The sequence below is a fragment of the Peromyscus eremicus genome, chromosome 2, assembly GCF_949786415.1.
Source record: "Peromyscus eremicus chromosome 2, PerEre_H2_v1, whole genome shotgun sequence".
Classification (NCBI taxonomy): Eukaryota; Metazoa; Chordata; class Mammalia; order Rodentia; family Cricetidae; genus Peromyscus; species Peromyscus eremicus.
In genome coordinates this window covers 36829673-36848763 of record NC_081417.1, presented here as the reverse complement: position 1 = coordinate 36848763, position 19091 = coordinate 36829673, and the positions used below count along the sequence as shown (strand labels likewise).

Genomic DNA, 19091 nt, shown 5'->3' with positions numbered 1-19091 from the left:
CTCACAACTATCAGTAACTCTAGTCCCAGGGATCCAATGGTCTCTTCTGGCTCCCGAGAATGCTGTACTCATATGGGGCACTGACACACATGTAGGAGAAACACCCATCCATACAAAATAATCAAATGATAAAAGAAGGGCTTTTCAAGGGTGCTCATTAGGGCTGTGGCTGTGTTACCCCCAGTGAGGTCTTGGGTCCCCGATCTCCCTAAAATACAAAACAAGAACACATAAGCACATCTAGCTCTAAAACCGAGGCACTCAAGTTGACACTGAAGTTCTTTAGAACCTGAATTGGTTTTGATTGTTCCAAATTAGAGGAGGCGGGGGAATTCTTCTAATTCACTGAACATTCTGTATGCCCTGGAGAGCATGGGCCTCGTAGAAACAGCTCTAGCCTCTTAAATGACAGGATGGAGGTTCCAGCCACCAGACATGGAATTTAAAGCATGTTGCTTTGGTCAAAGAATAACAGAGGAAATGTCACCAAGAACATGTTAATAAAAAGCCTCAAGAAGGTTGTGTTCACCCCATGTCATAAACCAGAGAGCCATTGCTTATTTATAAGGGCCCACACTGTTTCCATAAAATGCATCCCCAAGTGTGTTTTAGTGCTGAAAAACCCCAATTTCAGCGGATTATATGAAATCAGCTGTACTTTATTTCTTCTTAATTACACTGATTTGTTTATATATGTCAGGGGGGTTGCAGAAGTCAGAGGGCAGCTTGCCGGAATAATTTCTCTCCTTCCACAGTGGGTACCAGGGATCGAACTCGGGTTGCAAGGTTTAGCAGCAAGCGCTTTTACTGTCATCTCGCTGGCCCATAAATTGTGCTTTACAGGACATCTTCTGCAGGTAGCAGAGGCTTGGAAGATGCTAGCTGTCCTGCTTCTCTGTAGACTTATGTCCTGAAGAATGACAACTCAAATTGAGATGTTCTCCTTAATGTTCGAATGTCTCTGTTTTTGCCAGTGCAAGGATGGAACCCAGGGTCTCAAGCCGGGTAGGCAAGGATTCTTCCTAGCACTAAGTCATGTCTCAGCCTCTCCCTTCTAACCGTATGAACACTTCCAATCATTCAAACACGTGAGGGGTACCACCAACCCTCATGAATGTATTACATCCCCAACAGCCAATGTCTCTATTCACGGGGAGGCTCTTAGAAAACTCAGAAGGCACAGGCGAGATTCAGTCAGCCATAAGATAATTCGGTGCTTGCCAGGCTTGGCGGCTCACACCCTTAATCCTAGCACTGGGAAAGTAGAGGCAAAGGAAGGCGGATCTCTGAGTTCCATAGCCGTGGCTATGTAGGGAGACCTGTGAACTCACCAAGCTACTGCTCTTCTTGAGGCTCTGACTCAGGCCACCAACACGAACAAGATGAGTTCCCAAGCCTGTGAAAAGGTAGGTTTGGGAAAGCCGGTGAGCAACAGTAACAAAAAGCACTGTCAACCGTAAAACGAGAGAAACTGGGTGAGCTTTTTCAGGGGACCAGAGATTTGAACTGAGGAGGGGGGATGTGGTGTGAGTGAGGCCGGAAATGCAAGGACTGTTAAATCTACCTTTTGAGGGTGATTCATGTCCTAAAATGCTGCCGGGTGGTGATACCGGAGTGTGGCGCCCGAAGCAAGAAATTAGTGCGCAGACAAAAATTGTGGGCTTTGAACGCCAGGATAGGAGTCTTCCCACCAGGAGAAGGAGTGAGTGCCACCGGATGGATAACAATAATCTAAAGAAGATACAGTAGCAAGCTGAGATGAGGATTGTGGCAGGGAACTTTCTCAGATGACCCTGGCTGGGTGGTTGCTCTCACAGAGAAAAGAACAGAGAGAGACCCAGGCGTGTTTCAGAGGACTCCCCAGAGCACAGGAGATTCCCTGCAAACCACCATTAGGAAAAGGAAGCCAGGAATAAAGAGAACAGAGCACCGGGTCCGGGTCTAAGAAAGATCAGTGTTTACTAAGTACTTGGCCTCTGGAACGCCTGCCTGGCTTTCCAGAGCCCACATCTTCCTCATCCATTCCATCCTGCCACAGGCAGCTACTGTACCGGGTGCTCCAGGCGCCAGAACCGCATGCCTGGAAACCCTGACTCCCTTCCCGCCCCCTCCCCTCCCAGCCGGCCAGCTGCAGTGGAGCTTGTTTGCCGAGGTTTGCGTTCTCGTATTGGGTTGCCTTTTTTCTTTTTTCTTTCTTTTTTTTTTTTCCAGTCAGTTCAACAGTGTCCCGAAATTCACCCCCAGTGGAACTTCTGCCTCCGCTCCTCCTCTTCTTGGAACTGCCTTTTGTTTGTCTGGCAGAGCTGGGTCTATGGGGGTGTGTGATGATAATAGTACGCCGGGCTTATATAACTGCATCTTGCAAGCACTTCGCAGACAGTCCCTAATGAATCTTGGAGCTGGTGTCAGACCGGGCAGCTTTATCTGCAAGTTGGAAATCCGAGGCCCAGAGGCCAGGAGGGAGGGCGGCAGGGATCAGAGGCCAGGCCTCCCTGGCTCCTGGAGCCCCTCAGAGGTCAGGGCGATAAGGAACAATGAGTCTCCCATTCTGGAGGAGGAAGGAAGTCCCGCTGCCACCTAATCTCTGCTCCTCTGCCTCCTCCCTGCTCCCAGAGCCTTATCTCTAGAGAAGACTTTCAAGGCGGCTTTTGTAAGTATGGTGATCTACTTTTCCTCAGGGAGAAGACGGGCTTCCCTTCCTGCCTCTTGTGCAGTTCTGTTTTTATGATCTTGCCCCTACTTGGGATGTTTAGATGAGGTCTCCACCCTCCCAGTTTGGTGTCTCCTACGGATAGTAAGAGGGGAAAAGGTTTCAGCTGATAGTTCACTTGACAAAACAACATCCGGAAGGGGTGCTTAGATGACCTGTCTTGGGGCATTCTAGTGTAGCCTACTCCAGCTGCGTGCGTGCCGGCACCCAGCCCTCACAGGAAGGAGCCTTGGCTAGTCACTTGTTAGGCAGTGCAGACATTGTGAGTGTTTGGATTTTCAGTTTCTCTGTCTTGACTACCCCTAATTTCAGGTAAATATAATTGTTAGACGTTTCTTTTCACACTGTAAAGTAAAGGCCAACTTTCACAGGAGGCTTGAAACTTGCACTGGCACCACAAACGGTAACAAACACCGTGACTTCAGTGGGCGTGTTCGTTTTTATTAATTTTTTTTTTCCACTGAGAGACCAAAGGGTTTTAATATTAAAGGAACATGGACAAGAGCTTCTTAAGCCCTGGCAAAGCCTAAAGCCAGATTAGTAAACTTGGTTTCGATAAAGAATGCTGCATTCATGAAATATTCAGCTCAGGGGTAAAGTCTGTGGCTTTTAGACGTCACTTCTCTGCAACCCTGTGGAGCAAGAGAAGAAAGATGCAAGCTTTGAACAGGTAGAACTGTTACTGTTAATTGAACAAGCCCAGGAAATAAAGTTCTGTTGGAGGTAGCTCTACGATTTGCATTTATAAAACCATGACTGTATCTCATTGTGGGCAATGGAAAGGTATTATTGCTCAGTACTGCTTTGGGGAAGAAAACTAAGAAATATGCAAGAATGCCTATCTTCGAATGCTCTAAGCACTGTGATTAATCCACTGGGCTGTTGTTACTTTAGACAGACATATACCCTGTGTGAGAAAGGTGTGTGTGTGTGTGTGTGTGTGTGTGTGCTCGTGTGCACATGTGTGCCTATCTGTTGCGTCTACCTAGCTCTGTCTGTTTTGCATGATAGTACGATATGCAAAATGGGACCAAATGGAGAAATTTCTTAAGTTTCACATTGTGGTAGTTATTCTCTATTTAGTAAACATTGAAAATATAAAGGAATTGTGTCTGTTTTAAAGACTTTCTTTAAGTCAGATGTGGTGGTCTATGCCTGTAATCCTAGCATTCAGCTGAGCCAGGAGGATCGTGAGTTCAAGGCCAGCCCAGGATACAAAAATAGATCCTGTCACAGAAAAGAACAAAAACAGAAAAACTTATTTAAATGCTATTTGTACTTCAAATTATCTGTGACTCTTAAGAAATTCTAACATATAATTAAAGCTGAGCCCTAGTTCTTTTACCTCTAAATTTGAATGGAATCCACCAACTCTGAATGTTAGGCTGCCCATCATCTCGATCTTATCCTCAATCACAGCAGAAGGGATACAGACAGATAAGATCCAGATCTGTGTTTGTACTGCTATCACCTGAGGACCAGCAGCAAGACCTCTGTGAAATGAAGCCAAAGCTTCTCCCCAAGAGAAGAATGTCGAAAAGACTGAAAGGAAGTAATGTAGGAAAAGTATATAGCACAGGAAGTAATGTAAGGAAAGTATCTAGGACAGGTAGTAATGTAGGAAAAGTATCTAGCACAGGAAGTAATATGGGAAAAGTAGCATAGGAAGTAATGTGGGAAAAGTATCTAGCACAGGAAGTAATACAGGAAAAGTATCTAGCACAGAAAATAATGTAGGAAAAGTATCTAGGACAGGAACTAATACAGGAAAAGTATCTAGCACAGGAAGTAATGTAGGAAAAGTATCTAGCACAGGAAGTAATGTAGGAAAAATATCTAACACAGGAAGTAATATAGGAAAAATATCTAGCACAGGAAGTAATGTAGGAAAAATATCTAGCACAGGAACTAATACAGGAAAAGTATCTAGCAGACAGTCTGAACATAGCAATGTTTCAGTACATTTTAGAGCTTTCCCGTTTATTCTTGTTTTCATCTTTTTTTAAGATTTATTTTTATTAGCTGGGTGGTGGTGGCACATGCCTTTAATCCCAGCACTTGGGAGGCAGAGGTTGGTGGATCTCTATGAATTTGAGGCCAGCCTGGTTTACAAAGCCAGTCAGCCAGAACTATTGTTACACAGAGAAACCCTGTCTGGAAAAAAAAAAAAAAAAAAAAAAAAGATTTCTTTTTATTTCTATGTGTGCCTGCCACCGTTTCATGGGTGCCCATGGAGGCCAGAAAAAGCCACTGGATCTCCTGGAGCTAGGGTTACAAGTGATTATGAGCCACCTGAGGTGAATGCAGGGATTTGAACTTGGGTCCTTTGGATTCTTTGGAAGAGCAGTAAGTGGTACTTCCTAACTGCTGAGCCATCTCTCAAGCCCCTGCTTTTGTTTTTTACCTCACAAGTGAGCATCTTCTATGGATGGATGGCATGCTGTGTTAAGTAGTAGCAACACACAGGTAGGTAAAATGTCTTGTCTTGGAAGAGTTGTTGATCCGAGGTTCAGACCAGAACAGATAATTCCATACCTGCAAAAGAAGGATGTTCAGGATTGAGAGACCAATTGAGAGTACCCAACTCAGAGTGGTACTTCTGCCTCATGAAGTCAGCAACTTTTCACAAGGTGATGGTGATGAGCTGGGTTTTAAAGAATAAGCAGCTGATGCAGAAGAACTTTCCAGAAGGGAAGAGCACTGCCCACAGAACAGGAGGGTAGGCAAGTCTCTGAAAAGGAACTGAGTATTGAATCCAAGAGAGTCATTTCAGTACAATGGTGCATCCTAGTAATTCTAATGAAACACACACCCACAGAGCAGCTTCTGATCCAACTTGTTTCTAGTTCTATTAAGATGAGTGTGGACCAATGTTAATTTATTACATCACAAAGACGTTGGTTCTGTGGACAGTGTTACTTCCTTGGGCTGCTGTATTTCCAGCAAACCCAGGTCAGTGAGGAAGGCATCTGTAACCCACAACTCCTACTCCTCTGTGTCCACCATTTTCAGGGTCTGATTTTTCACTCAAAGGAGAGACAAAACAAAATTTTGTGTAAAGCTGAGAAATGGAAAGCAAATGTGATTGCTATTTTAGAAATAGTTTTGATTATTTGGATTTGCAGTACAGGGGATGAAGTTTAGGACCTTCTAAATGCTAGACAAGTTCTATCCCAGAGCTACACTCCAAGCCCTAGAAAGATCTTACATAGGTCTCCTAGCGACTATGTGAAGTATGGATTGTTCAAAGGCCAGTGAGTAGAAATTGACAAACTAGGCGAACAGTGGAGAGATTACTGTGTCGAAATGAGAAATGCTGGGGCCTGAGCTGTGAAGGTGGACAATGGACTAAGATTCCAGATGTATTTAGAAGGTAGAACATTCTTGACTTGGGCCTGGATGAACGGTATGAAAGACAGGAAACTTCTAGAGTCGGTTTACATTTAGGCAACTGAGTAGCTCTAGGGGGACGCGAGAGGACAAAGGAGATACAAGCAGAGGAGAAAGAGAGCTCACTGAGCGGTCATTGGCAGTCTTGTTAGTAAGGGACTGTATCACTGAGTGAAAGAAAATAAAGAGGTGGGTGTGTGGGTGTAAGCCAAAGGACAGCATTGGTTGTTCTTCCCCTCAGGCGCTGCTTGCACCTTGTTTGGTTTTGGTTTTGAGACAGGGTTTCTCACTGGGACCTGGGACTCACCAGTCAGACTAGGCTGGCTGGCCAGTCAGCTCCAGGGGTCCTCCCAGCACTGGGACTACAGGCTCGCCCCACCTCTGGGGTGACGTTTTCATGTGGAACCTGGGGATTGTTCCCCTCACATCAGCACAGCAAAGAGCTTTGTTGACCGAGCTGTCCCCCCTGCCACATCTCAAGGACAGATTTTTAAGAGTACAAAATTGACAGCTTTTCCTCTCTATGTAATTTTGAGTGGAAATGTGAAGACTAACCGTCTTACGTCTTAATGTTCCCAAGAAACGTCTGTGTCCGGACTGACTTCGTGTGTCACTCTTGGTCCCTGCTGTCTGTCTGATGGGTTGTATCCTCATTAACTTCACAAGAGGAAGGCCATGATCTTGGCGTGCCTGTGTGGAGAGGAATGTTTACTTTCACCAAGCCGTCAACAGTGAAGTGGGGGGCTCCCTGGGGTGTCATACACTCAAACAGCAGTCCTCTCTGCCCATCGGAAAGAAGGCTTTTCCTTAGGCGGTTTTCACTTCTCTTAGGTAGGGGCTCCACCCCAAGGCTGAGACAAAGCTTCTGTCTCCTTACCTGGTCTAGAAGAAGTCTGAAACCATTTCTCCTACATGCCACCAGCAAGTTCCTGCCATTCTCTAGTATAGTGTGGGAATACAGAGGAGGGGTTGATGACATTTATAGTTTATTTCTTTAAAGACTTAGTCTTGTTATTTTAAGAATAATTATGTGTGTTTGTGCACCTGTGATGAGTTTCTGGACCCCCTGGAGTGGAGTTACAGGGTGATTGTGAGCTGCTGATGTGGGAGCTGAGAACAGAACTCCGGTCCTCTGGAAGAGTAATATAGGCTTAACCACTAAGCCATCCTTCCAGCTCTGGCAATTGGGAATAAATTTTAACATTTTAAGCCAACAGAAAAACCTGCTTAACAGACAGGAAGCTGCGACTTTTTCAATCTTGGGGTCTGATTACTTGATAGCTTTGGATTTCTCAAACCCTTTCACCCTTTCTAAGCTCAGCACTTAATCTTCTATGGCAAAGCATCTCGGATTTCCTGGATTTCTGAGCTCCTACCCCACCTGAACACCACAGAGTAAATGCCATTGATTATGAGACTTAGCCCCAGACATTGTGGCTGGGCTTGGAAACTTGTATAATATTTCCTCTCGGTGGGGGAACTGTATTTAAGCACAGATTTAAGAAGTGATTTCTACCTCTAACATAAAATTTTAAAAATCATGTCTTAGTATTTGATTATCATCTAAACTCCACTAGTCCTCTGATGGCTCATCCCCCTCCCCACCCTACCCCCAATTACTAAAACCTTGGAAATTATCTTTGAGTTTTTTGGGAAGTGGGGGGCTGGGATTGAACACAAACTTCACAGATGCTTGGCAAGCACTCCGCCATGAAGTTATATTTCAAGCCCCTCTGGCTTTTGATGTGATGAAAATATTCCTGTTTTTGCCAAAATGACTTTGTCATTGGGTGGTGGGGGAGAAGACTCTAGGGGTAGGCATGTGGCTATGGAAGAGCGTTTGCCTAGTGTGGGTGAAGCTAACCTTTTGACCGCTATACACAGCTGTGTTATATGCATGTGTGTATGCACACCTGGGCATGCGCGCGCGCGCACACACACACACACACAGAGTAAATAAAAATCTAATTAAAAATAAAAAAGTAATGAACAAGCATGAGGCAGACATGATACACACCTGTAATTCCAGTACTTGGGAGGCTAAAGTAGGAGGATTGTGGGCTCCCAGCCAGCCTGGGCTAAGTAGAAATTATCAGACCAACCTGGACTATACAGCAAGTTCATATCTACAAAATGAAGAAAGGAGAAGGCAGGGGCAGGGCGGTGGGCAGAGAGGGGACAGGAGGAAGGGAAGGTGGGGAAGAGAAAGACAAGAAGATTGCCATGAGTTTAAACAGTGAATCCCAGGCCAGCCTGGGCTACGGAATGAAACCACCCCACATACTCCTGAAATAAAGAAAAGTAGGAAGGGGGCATGGAGAAGAAGAGAGAGAAAGAAGCTGGATGTGGTGATCTATAACTGATTCCAACACTTGGAAAGTTGAGGCAGGAGAGTTTCTGTGAGTTCAGGGCCATTCTGGACTGCATAGTAAATTCCAGGTGAGCCTGGGCTATGGATTAAGACCCTGTGTTACCTCTTCCTACAAAGATAAGAGGGAGGGGAAAGGAATGACGAGGCAGGAAAGAGAGAGAGAGAGAACGTTGGAGATGGCCAAAAGCTCAATTAGAGTGGGAGGAAAACGCAGTTTTGTGTATGGTGCCGACCATTCCACATAGAGGCCATGTGGACCAGGCAGCAGGGACTTCCTAAACTACTGTTGCACCCTCTGTGATTTCCCTGGGCATGCTGACAAGGGCTTCCTCCATCCAGGCTGCTTGTCTCCACAGCATCTGAGGAGTAGATGGTCAGACACCTGAGTGCAGAGGGTACTGGGTTTCCCTTACTTCTAGGCTTCCATGGAAAGCTGGAAGGTCCCTGGCTCTCTCTTGGGTTTGGCTTCTGAACTTCTCATGTTTTCTGGTCTCGTGTTATTGCATATGAACTAATAATCTCACATGCATGCACCGTTCCCCCTGCCAGGATTTGTGTGGCTTGGTGCAACTGTCTAATGAGGACATTTTGGACCATTTGAGCATCCTTTAGGGAAAGCAGTTTGGAACTACTTTCAGAGCCAAAGGAGCCAAGGCAGAATGCGCTTCAGCAGCAAGACTAAAGGGGACAACTCAAGGACTTACGTCTGCACAAGAATCGCCACTTAACCCTACGTGGGTTTTGCTTTTTTATTTATATTTTATGTATGAGTGTTCTGCATGTATACCTGCATGCCAGAAGAGGGCATCAAATCCTATAACAGATGATTGTGAGCACCATGTGGGTGCTGGGAATTGAACTCAGGACCTCTGGAAGAGCAGCCAGTGCTCTTAACCACTGAGCCATCTCTCCAGGCTGCCCTACTCATGTTTCTGATTGTGTCTGTGCAGTGTGCAGAGAAAAATACTTCCAAGACACAGCTTAAAAAAAAAAACTGTCACCATCACAGCATTTCACTAACCGTGAACAGTGCTAACGTTTTCCACCAAGGCTGAGGTTTTAATGACACTCCTCTGCAGCAAAACCTGATGACTTGGTGAAGTTGGAAAGCCAGGAAATGCAGCTCTGTTCCTGAACATCTGAGACATGGGGCAAGAAAAGAGCAGGGTTCCTTCAGCTAGTTCTGTAGCAGGGACTCATAAGCACCAAATGCAGAAACATGGTAGCACAAAAAGCTGACCCAAGCTTGGGAGGTACAGCTAGGAAACGGAGTTCTATTTCCCTGAAGATTACCAACAGGTGAAAGTCCTGCTCTCATGGGTAAATGGCAACTTCTAATGAACAAGCTTATGTGCTCAAATCTTACAGACTTTGGGACCAAGATTTCAGAGGTCTTCCAACCTCTCCTTATCGCCTCATCCTAGGAACAGAAAAACAGACTCATGAACACACACACACACACACACACAAGCCTCATACAACACTTCTGAGTCTTGTGCCAAGCTACTGCTTACAGAAATTGTCTAGCTTGGGAAAGAGAAAGGGGCAAATGACTCAGAGTAAGACTACCCACTTCCTGGTCTAGTTTCACTGTGGGCCAAGAATTCATTCTTAATTTTACATCTTTTCCAAAGATGGGTTTGTCTCTATTTTATGTGTATGAAGTTTTTGCCTGCATGTATTTACATGCACCATCTGTGTGCAGTGATGATGAAGCCCGAGAAAGAACAGTGGATCCCCTGGAACTACAATGATAGAGTTGCGAGCCACCGTGTAGATGCTGGGAATTGAACCCAGGTCCTCTGGAAAAGCAGCCAGTGCTCTTAACTACTGAGCCATCTCTCCAGCCACTAATTTTATAGTTTTTAATGCCATTAAAATTAGATATCTTTCGAATCAAATCTGAACAAACCCTAAGACAAACCAAGGATCAATATGCAATTCAGATCCTGCCTGCCTGGCTGCATGTTATGGTGACAGTCAGTTACTGCCTGGTAGTTACCAGAGCTACACTGTGGCAAGAGGAGAAGATGAAGATGAAGCCTGTGATATAGCCTTCCATGAATAGTCTTCAAACCTGTGGGGAGAGACAAGACCATCAGAGGCCACAGTGACAATAACAGACAGCACAGTGAGTGCTATATTGCATCTCAGCTTACAGCACTGAGAGCAACAAGTGTAAATTGGGGCTGTAAAAAGTGAGACTGGTGCTGATGCAAGGGGGGACTTACAATGCTAACATGTGGAGCAGAGAAAAGTAGACATTTCTAGGCTGGGAACAGCAGGCATGAAAACTGGGAGAAGATGCCGAGGTGGCCATTTGAATGAACGGCCCCAATAGGCTCCTATGTTTGAGTACTTACTGCCCAGTTTATAGAACTGTTTGGAGGTGTGGCCTTGTTAGAGGAGGTGTGCCCCTGGGGACAATGTTGTGGTTCTGATAGACTCATTTCCCAGTGTCTCTCTCTGTCTCCTTCCTGTGGATCAGGATGAGGGTTCTTAGCAGTCGCTGCTGCCACACCTTTGCTCCATCATCAGGGACTCGAACTCTGAGACCGTAAACTAACAAAGGTTTCCTTTAATGAGTTGTCTTGATCATGGTGTCTTATCACAGCAGTGGACCAGCCTGAGGAAGTGAGGCTAAGGGACTCTTTAGTCACATATTACCTGAACAGCTAACTGGACTCGGAGCCTCGGCCTTGGTTTATGCTATCTGAGGAAGTGATCAAAGCTGGAGTGCAAGCCATTCATGTCCATAATCTTAGCACTGAGGCAACTAAGGCAAGAGGGCTGACGAGAGTTCGGGCTCAAACTGGTTTGCACAGTGAGTTCTGGCCAGCTTGAGCTACAGGCTGAGACTCTGTCCCAAAACCTGTCAACAAAAACATAAACTGTACATGGTGTTTGGCCTGCCTTTATATACCTGTCCATATGCATGCTGAAGCCCACAAAAGTCAGAAGAGGGTATCATCTCCCTGGACTTGGAATTACAGATGGTTGTGAGCCACCATGTGGGTGCTAGTAACTGAACCTGGGTCCTCTGAAATGCGCAGTTCTCTTAATCTGTAAGCCATCCATCCAGACCCCAAAAACAGTTTAATGAATTTCTGTTGTGTATTTAGTGCTGTGCCTAATTATAGTAACAGTTATGAATTTGGCATACCTGGAAAAAGATCTATGCCATGCATTTCCTGGTGTAGATTATGTATCTGAGAACCGTGATGGTCTTCCTACAGTGTAGGGACAGGTGTTTGATTCTGGGTGAACATGTAGCAGGCATGGATTCAGGCTATCATTCTTTTTCCAACTGCCTGTACCAAATCTCTAAGTTGTCGTTTTAGGCATAAGAAATAAAAATTATACTGATATGGTTTTAGAAAAACACTTGCCCAAGTTTTTGCTCAACCATGGACAAAGGTTAAACAGGGTATAAACAAGTGTGGAAAAATAAATTCTCTTTGCAACCTAGAATTAATTGTTCAAAGTAGCCCAAGTAATAATATTTTGTGGGAGAAACTCTTCATGGTTTTTCAAGAGGATGTAATCCTCACATTGTACCCAGGGAGTGCTCACACTTTTAACCTCTGTTTTTCAAAGGCATGTACTGAGATAGAGGCTAAGTAGTACACTCAAGGTCACATAACCAGTGAGTACTGTCACCTGAAATTCCACCATCTGCCCCCAGAGACATGTCCAGAAACTTGTAGTGCTACCTTGACTATGCCAATCTGACCACAGCCAGATCATCCTGCATCACAGTCAAATGCAGGATGCTTTTGTTAAGTAAGCTGGAGATTGAGCCTAGGGGCCTTACTCATACACACACACACACTCATCCACTGAGCCATGATACACCCAGTCCCTTGCCTGTACCTTTCTCCTTCAGAAACTCTCAAGGAGCATGCAGAATTAAAGGCGTAAGCATTTCTATATTCTCCTCAAATGTACATATATATATATATATATATATATATATATATATACACACACACACATATGTATACATATAGTTTATTATCATATATGTGAAAGTTCTAGAACTCACCACCTTCCAGGATGAGAAGCAGAAGAGGGTCATCTAAGTAACGCATGGGTGTACCAGATCAGAGAGTACAGAAAGAGTTCAGCCACTCTCTGAAGGAGAAGAGACTTGATGAGGGTGGGGTAGCAAGAAGAAAGTGGCACAGCAACATGCCAGCGCCAGAGGCCCTACCTCGGGCATAGATGGGATGTCCACTAAGGGTGGAGCCTGGAACTGCCCACATTTAATGTGAACTCCAAAGCCAGTCCAGACCAAGAGATTACAGGTCTGTGGAGGCAAGCAATCTGCACCCATGGCCTCTGGGGGTCCCTCTGTGTAGATCAACATACAGTTGCCCTCACCCATGGAGAGGTAAGAAAGCTTCAAGCTTTCCATAAAATCTCTCTTAAACACTGTCGTTTTCACGAGAAAGAGAAAGAATTTAAAGGCAAAGGAAATATTGAATTGTTAAATGGTGTGTCATTTTCCTATTCTATCCTAGTATTTCCTTGTCTGACTTACACACTCTACATTTACCTGGACCGTGTACATGTTAAAATGTGATGTGAGAGGCTTCATGAAATGAAGTATTGGAATGAGGGCTGCGTCTAATGAGAAGTGTCGCCATTTGCTTTGGACACATTTTCACCTGTTGGAAATGCAGAACAAACAAACCGAACCTCTTGTAAAGGCTTCCTTTGCTACTCATCAAATTAACAGCATTGGGAAGATTCTATGATTCAGCGAATTTCCCTTAAAAATAGATCCCACAACCTGAAATTAGATGTCCCTCAACTTTTAAATGTGAGACACACTGCAAATCTTTAAAAAGGGGAACTCTCCTTTATTGGAGCTATGAAATCCAAGCAAAGAATAATATGAAATGGTACGAATGGGAAGCCATTCCCTTAAAGAAAAGGCAGAGTGGAAGCTTCTAAAAGAGGCCTGAATTACCCGGTATGCTTCAAAGAATTAATGTGGGTCGTCAGAAGATTATGCCTAATGATACTCTTCCTTTTGAGGCTGTAAAAGGGTGATCATCTGAGAGATGAGAGAAATTGCTGACAAAAATACAATTGATAACACCTTTGTTCTCCATCACAGGTGCTGAGGGCCAGCCGCCATCAGCTGGAGAAGGTGAATTTGGCAAATGACATGAAGGTTCTTCACGGCAGAATCATCGCAGGGAAGCTTCAAAGGTACTCATCAAAGTTTTCTCTCTTAACTAATTGAACTGTAACCACCTGAGCACTGTGCGCCGTTTTGGCTAGTGGATGGGAAAGTTTAAGAGCTAACAGGAACCAGAGTCCATGGTTCCACCCCTTCCTATGTCCTTGTCCATCTTGGTGGAGGGAGTAAAAGAGGCCTTGAGTGTGACAGTCATGTCATGACATCAGTCCTCAGGAATGCCAGAAATGGCACATAATAAACAAGACTCTAAAAAGTCACATGACTTAACGTGATATGCTGTTCAAAAACTAGGTAGAGTTCTGCCTCGCAAGAGTCAAGAAATGAATGGCAGGCCAGCCACACCCCTTGGTCATCTCAGTGTGCTGCAATGTGCACAAATGTCACCCACCTTGTTCATAGCTTGTCTTCACACTTTCTTGCCTAAGAAGATGTGGGAGGCCCGCTGGGAGACCAGCTCCCACATTTTACCCAGGGTACTCTTGAGGAGTGAAGGATAAGAGACTTAGATAAAAGGATAGAGGGGAGAGAAACAGAAACACAGGATAGCCTCAAGAGGGCCTGGATCCTTATCCACCGGCCTTCTATCTCTTCTAAAGGGCTGTTTATAGGAATGCTACGGGGTGGATCAAAAGACCTCCCCCTAGCACGGCCAAGTGTAGACCCTTCCAATCACCTAGAAACAATGCACGTGGTCAAGTAATCCTCTAATGCAGCTCTGCTGGGTAAAGCAAGCTCAGATCTCACTAGGAAAGCATTGTGGGCCTCCACAAGAAGATAAGGTTAGCACCTAGAATGTCATGGGAGTGGGAAAAACTGTGGCAACCAACCACAGTGAGTAGACATTGGTCCCAAGAGCATGCTCGGGAGTTGGATTCACTCCAAGGAATTGTTCCTCAAGTGCCCAGTTCAAGCCCAGTTCAAGCTTATACTTGAAATCAAGTCTCTGATTTCTCCTCTTCGACATCCCTTCACCCTTTCCTTGATTTCCCTTCAAAGGCTTTCGTTGGCCCAGGTTGTCTTAGAAACAGTTCTCTAGTCACCAGGAAGTTCATGAATCTCACACAGGGAAATGAAGTGAAATCTCTCCTGCTCTGTCTGGGTTTCAGGTCTGTCTTCTGAGGGTGTTTTATTCAGTCTCCCTCTGCATGACAAGTGAAGAGGGGAATGACCGGAAGTGTCTGGGCACTCAGGATGACGAGTGTCGCAGTATTCAATCCTAGACACTCCCCAGCAGCTTTTCTCTGTCTAGGAGCTTTGCAGATGGGGCAGGATATCCCTATGACAGTCAAATTAGCCCACTGGTCGTCTGCCCGTGGAATCAATAGAAAGGGGAGATATTGAAAAGGAGCCTTCCTTATCAAGCAAAACAAACGCCCCTGCAAACGGGAGAAAACATTCCCAAACGGAAAAGCAAGATATACAAGTTCTGGAAATGAAATCGGAACCTCTCTAGAGTTCTCTACTTCTTTAGTCAGTTTACCAAACATCTCTTTGTGAACCTCAAGGCCAGTGCTTTGGCATTTCTCTGGGACCGAGATTGGCCTCGAGTATGACGCCATTGAAAATTAACTACAGAAATTAATTTTCAGAATCACAGAAATGAATGTTGGAAACCTCAACATTACCCATTGCTCTCCCAAGGGACTGCTGAAGTCAGCTGTCCCCCAGCATCTTCTTCGGTTGTTCGGTGTTAGGAAATGGTCACTTCTCTGGAATTCAGTTCTGTTGTTTAGCTGACCAGTCACTTTTCATTTCACACTTTCCTCTTTTTAATGAGAAATTCTCCCCTTTAAGTGTCCTCTCCTTTTCAGTTTTCAGCATACTCTTTTTATGGGGAAGTAGATTGTTTTCTGTGTTACCAGATCACAGTCTTTGTTCAACTTTAACGTGCAGGACACTTATTTCTTAACAACCTGCAGGCTCCCAGTAGACCTGGTTTCAATCTCCTTTTTTCATATGTGGACTGGAAAATTCAAATTTCAGGGCTGACTGGCTATACCTCCTTAATCACGTCTGTATTCACATTGCCTTGATTGTCCTGTCCAAGGAGTTTCATAGAAAGAAATGGGTCCTTTTTGAATGGGTCTGGACAGTTGGGACCATTTTACTGACTAGTGTGGCCGCAGAATTGTGGCCTGTGCCATTTTCTTTGCCTCTCTATCAGTGGATGGTGAGCTTTTGCTTCCTATTCCTCTGTGTCAAGATCTCCCTGTGGAGAATAGGGAGGTGTCTCAGCCTATCAAAGTGTTTGCTTCTGAAATCTCATACCTAAGCTTGATTCCCCATGCCAAATCATGTAAATGTGAATGGAAAGAGGCCACTCCTCAAAGTTGTCCCACACCTGAAGCATGTTCATGCACCTAATACTAATAAGATTAAATACATGTGTACATACAAACACGCATACACACACACACACACACACACACACACACACACACGAGCACATTCTTAGCATGAACAAGGCCAAGGCCCCGGTTTATTCTCCAAAATCGCTAACTAAATAAATCTGCTTCTCTAATTTTAGAGGTTGGCATTTCCTCCAAAATCTGTAACTCAAACAACTGAACCAGGAGATACTGGAGGCAAACCCCAAGCATCTGTGGATTTGGTGTATTAGTGATTTTGCTTGCCGTGCAGTAGCATTCTCGGCAGGAACGACCTAAGGGAAGCAGGTTGTCTTGACTCACAGTTTCATGGCTATCATGGCAGGGCACAGTGGCTGCAGCAGCTCCATCATCTGTGGGGCGAGAGCTCACAGAATAACTTGTTCACATCTTGTCAGTTCAGGAAGAGAGTTTGTGTGAAAGCAGAAGCAGATGTCACCTTCCAGGGGCTACCCCTAGTGACCTGTGTCAACTGGTGGACCTTCTCCCAGACAGTGTCAGTAGCTGAGGTTCAGGTGTTCAAACACATGGGCCTGTAAAGGTCATTTCACATTTAAACCATTACAGTTGGATTGCCAGAAGATGGACTTTTTAAAACAAAATTCATTTGTTTTTATTTTATGTGTATGAGTATTTTGCCTGCATGCCTGGTGCCCAGAGAGACCAGAAGAGGGTGTTATGTCGCCTGAAGCTGGAGCTGCAGGCAATTTTTAGCCACCACTTGTGAGCTGAGAATAAGATCCAGGTCCTCTGCATAGGCAGCCCTTAAGTGCTGAGCCATCTTGGAAAAATTAGAAATTTTTTTCAAAATGTTTATTATTTGTGTGTGTGTGTGGGGGGGGGAACCAGAGGGTATTTATGGGCACGATGTGGGTGTATCTTTCCAGCCCCTGAAAGCTGATCCTTGTTCTAAAGGCAGATAGGTTGCAACATGAAAGTCACCAAAAGAACACTGAAAACTCTGTCTCAGGACATTTGGGAACTTTTCAATATTCACATAAAAAGTATTTACACATGGGAACAGGTTATTAACTTGCATTGAGCACAGTGTCCAGCTAGAAATATGCCTGTCCAAATAGAGACTGTTGGTATTGTCCCTTCGGGGCTCTGAAATGGCACTGTTGGACAAGGTTTGGTGCACTTAGGTGGGTTAATTTATAAAGAAGTCTTCGTTGTTTGTAAGGAAATGCCACAAGGTTTTTACAAATACACAAGGTTTGTAAGACCTTGTGTTGTCCTGTTGATGGCTGCTTGCTTTTGTATTGAGATAGGGTCTCCCATACTGCAGGCTGGCACCAAACTCACTGTACAGCCAAGGACGACCTTGCATTTCTGATCCTCCTACACCTCCTTACAGCTCCCAAGAGTCTGAATTTGATGCAGACCCTAAACACTGTTAAATTCATTCATCTTGGTATCCAACTAGCATTTAACGCTTTCCCAAATTCATTTCAGTGTATACCGTAGACTATTGTTTTAAGAAGATTTTCTCTGAGCATTTCTCATTAAAGAAGGCAGCAGAATGCTAATATTATTTAAAAGTATGCATTAATTGTACGACAGCATAATAGCTGCCTCCTGTGAAATTTTAAAAAGCATTAAAAGAAAACAAAAAAATTGTACACAACTCAAATGCATCAGTCTTTTCTGTGTGAATACACATTTGGTATAATAATAGAAAATTGCTGCTGTGTGGCTGCTTTTAGTTTTTAACTACTTGTTTTTAGATGTTACCATGCTGGGCATTAAATCCTGCCCAAGCACTTCAGCTCCCTCCAAGAGGAGCAATTCTGCATAGCAGTGTTTAGTGTCTCCTAGAACCGCACACGTGGAAGATAGAGGATTTTATTCTGGCTGTCCTTCTCTTGGTAACAAACAGCTTATAGTTTGTGCATTGCCTTCTTAGTTCTCTTTGACTTGTATAACTCTCTCTTACATGGACTGACACATAAGTTGGTTTTGCTTTTCCCCTATAAGACACAGCATTCCAGAAGCAGAGTGGGTAGGAAGTCTATGTGGCTGCATTCCAGTGCTGCTTTTTAAACATGTCCTCGGCATTGTCCCTTTACCCTTTTGAGTCTAAAAGACTTTGACATGCATCTTTAATAAAAAATATAAGAGAGAAAAAGTAACACGTTTGCATACCTATGTGTCCACAGTTGAGCAGGTCCCTTTAGACAGCACATCCTCAAATGCAGTGAGCTTGTGGGGTTTGTTGGGTTTTATTTGTGGTGCTGAGGATGTGACCATCTGAAGGTGGATCTCTCTACTCTGGACTCCATTCGAAGCCTGATGAGTTTGCATTCAAAGAAGACAGTAGATACCAATGGGCTGAGAAGCACAGGTCTGTTGGGTTGTACCGTCTCTAGCTGGCACAACCTCTATTCTCGTTTAGTCATGACCTGTCCCAGCATTCAACAAGGCTACGGCTCAGCAGCTCTGGCTACCAATAGAGCAGTGCTTTGTTTCACAGAAGGAGGAAGCCAGCTACAGGGACAACGCCTGGTTGAGGAAAGCCTCTCTGCCCTTGCCATAACGATACATTCTGACGAGAAGTTAACAGGAAGAGCACTATTTCCCTGTTGAGAGAATGTCGTCCAATTATGTTGAGGGTTGGGGCTGCGAGACATTCACAAGTGACCATCAAGAGAAAAAGAATGGGATGATGTCACTCTTTGCCAGGACAATCACTGAAATGAAATCAGGTCACACAACAATAGTCTTGTTCTGTGCTTGGAGCCAGGAGTTGTTAGAACAGAGGCCTGTGCTGTGGTGTTTCTCAGAAAGGATCTCAGGACCGCTACTCACGTGATCATGTCTCCCCCTAAACCCTGAAGGCACAGCAGAGAAGCAGAATCTTTCCATCTGAGTAGAAATGACCCACACTGGGGTCTGATCACTTGTTTAAGATGACAATTGTCACAATTCACTATTAAAAAAAAAAAAGTGTCCTGGTTCTTGCAACACGTTTTCTGTAGGGAAACAGTACCGTCACAAAGCTTGGGACCAGATCGATGTTTT

At 44.6% G+C, this 19091-nt stretch overlaps 1 protein-coding gene across 2 annotated transcripts in view; it reads left to right on the top strand.

Annotated features, from left to right (window-relative positions):
* Sulf1 (sulfatase 1) overlaps positions 1-19091 on the top strand; it is a 162511-nt gene that overhangs the window by 20755 nt on the left and 122665 nt on the right. For both annotated transcript variants that reach the window (XM_059254000.1, XM_059254002.1), the window contains exon 2: positions 13597-13691. The gene's annotated coding sequence lies outside the window, so the exon portion shown is untranslated. The remainder of the gene's footprint in view (positions 1-13596; positions 13692-19091) is intronic.